Genomic DNA, 2,521 nt, shown 5'->3' on the forward strand with positions numbered 1-2,521 from the left:
TTGCTAAGAACATCACAAAGGTTTTTATGCCAAAAAATAGAATATTTGGAGCTTTATTCATGGAGTTAGCGGAAAAAGTATGATTTCGCATACTAATTACGCATAAATTAGCATAACTACGTAATAATGATTTGCATGAAATGAATTACTGTACAATTTTGTGCAATACATCCAAGCAAACATGCGTGCCAATTTTCGGTGCGATCGCGCGGTCGACGGCGGAGATCTCAAGGTGTGGGGGGGGGGCCTCCCAGGCCAATGAACTCCAAAAATACCCCGGCCTGGATAGGGTTAAGCTGCCCCTTTTCAGAGTGAAATTCTTCTTCTGTCGTGTGTACATTTTCACCTTGGATCAAGTGCCCCATATGAATATTCTGATAAATGCCCCTTTACTTCTGGTGTGTTCAAATGTCCAATTTGCTAATATAAGGTATATGTATTTGCAATTAGCTTCCTTTCTTTTATGTAGGGGCATCTGAGCCAAGGTATGGGAGGGCACTTGGCCCCCTGAAGAAATGGACCTCGTTCCATGGACCCCAAAAGTTTTCAAGACCAAGAAAAAGAAAAGAAGAAAAGGAAAGAAAAGTGGTGAAATATGCCAGTATTCTCTATGTCAAAATCTATCACAAATGTTTTTTTTTTCATTAAAACTTTCAAAATTTTGCTCGCTCGCTCGCAGCTTTAAAGAAATTTTGCCCCATACGCCATGTTTGCCCCCCCCCCTCGATCATTATGCTCATTACCTTACCAGGGTTCATATGTTATTTTGTTTTTTAAAAAGTTTTTTGTTTCAAGTGCCCTTTTCAAAAGAGGAAGTGCCCTTTTTTCCCTGTGCCCTCCCCTCCCCTATCAATTTTGCTCTGCCGACCCATGCTGGTAGTCTCCTTTTCCAGACCCAATGCGACCTTACCCTACATAATGAAGGTTATTAGTCTACGCTTTAATACTCAGTCTGGTCATATATTCTTCCAAACAACAGGGTTAACGCTATACCTGGACTAGCTAAGCTTAGTCTTTACTCAAAACCCGGTGGTTAAAAAGAGAAATAAACTTTAAAACTTAGAGCTCACCATCTTCTAAACCATTGCCATGTAATCAATCATATGGATATAGAGTTATTATTTTCTCCAGACCCAGTCATTTGGAAAAAAAATCAAGAATCTTCGAAACTTGAATCCCGTCATTTTCAATACTAAGACCCTGTAATGTAGCACATGGGTATACGGCGTAATTATACAGTGGGTGTACAGTGTACAGTATACTTTCTTGGGTATGGAGTAAAGGCTATGCTAGAGGTACCCGTGCTTTGTTATAGACTATTAGTTTGGAAGATGATGGGGGTCTTAGTATTTAAGTTTTTTTAATCACCAGGTTTGGAGTAAAGAGAACACTCTTTATCCATTTTCCCCACAGAGATGAGACGATGGGGTCGTCAAATTGAAGATCTCCTATTTTTTTTAATAACAGCGTCTGGGGTAAAGACTGTGCTCTTTATATCCATGCTTTCTTACAGGGTCTTATCTTTGAAGATTGTAACATAATTTTTTTAAACGGGTGTGGAGTAAAGACTACGATATGTACCCTTGCTTCATAGCAGAGTCTTAGTCTTGGGTCTTAATTCTGAAGGTTTTTTTCATTAAGGTCTGGAGAAAAGACAACGCTTTGTATCCATCTTTTTTCACAGGAATGAGACTGTGGGGTCTTGAAAATTTGTTTAAATAAACGAGTCTGGAGAATCGAGAATACGTTATATACACGTTCCTTATAACATAGTCTTAGTAGTGGAAGATGGCGGGGCTTAAATAGTTATGATTTTTTGTAATCACCCCTTCTGGAGTAAAGACTACACTTTAAACCCTGTAACCACCGATAGCTCAGTTGGTAGAGCGGAGGACTGTAGATGATTGACAACTGTTAACCTTATGTCGCTGGTTCGAATCCGGCTCGGTGGATGTAGTTTTATTTTTGGCAAATATTCACTACTAAATAATACGCGCCGTATATTAAACAACAACAGCAACTTATTCCATAGGAATTAAACGGTGAGGTATCCAAAAAAAAAATTGTTATTCATACACCTAGGTCTAGGGTAAAGGCCACATTCTATATTCATTTCTACAAGGTCTTAATTTGGTGACGGTGAGGTGTTGCAGTTTTTTAATTAGTTTTGAAAGGCTATGCTCCTTATGAATGCTTTAATACAGGATCTTAGTTCAGAAGGATCTTCAAACTATTAAATGACCGGGTCTGGAGCATTAAAAGATTACACTCTACATCCATGTTACTGTGTTATTCCAAAAGATAGTGGGTCTTCAATTTAAGGCTGGTGCCCCCCCCCCCCCTACCTCTCCGAAAAGCGTTTCATTGCCGATGTCACTGTAGCCTCTTCCCTTATGCAGGCATGTTTCTCATTTCGGCCGTTACATGGCAAAACGATGTATCTGCAAAATGCACATTCGTAGAAAAATCACTTTGAAGTTACAGCTTTTGTCTTTCTTCAAAAAATCTCCCAGTATTGAAT

The 2,521-nt window shown here is 39.2% G+C and overlaps 1 non-coding gene across 1 annotated transcript; it reads left to right on the forward strand.

Moving 5' to 3' along the window:
* The first annotated feature begins 1,863 nt into the window (after positions 1-1,863).
* Positions 1,864-1,952, forward strand: TRNAY-GUA. Its single transcript is given in 2 exon segments — positions 1,864-1,900; positions 1,917-1,952. It is a non-coding gene; the product is annotated as a tRNA-Tyr (tRNA).
* The last annotated feature ends 569 nt before the right edge of the window (positions 1,953-2,521 follow it).

This window comes from Lytechinus variegatus, chromosome 1 (genome assembly GCF_018143015.1).
Source record: "Lytechinus variegatus isolate NC3 chromosome 1, Lvar_3.0, whole genome shotgun sequence".
NCBI lineage: Eukaryota > Metazoa > Echinodermata > Echinoidea > Temnopleuroida > Toxopneustidae > Lytechinus > Lytechinus variegatus.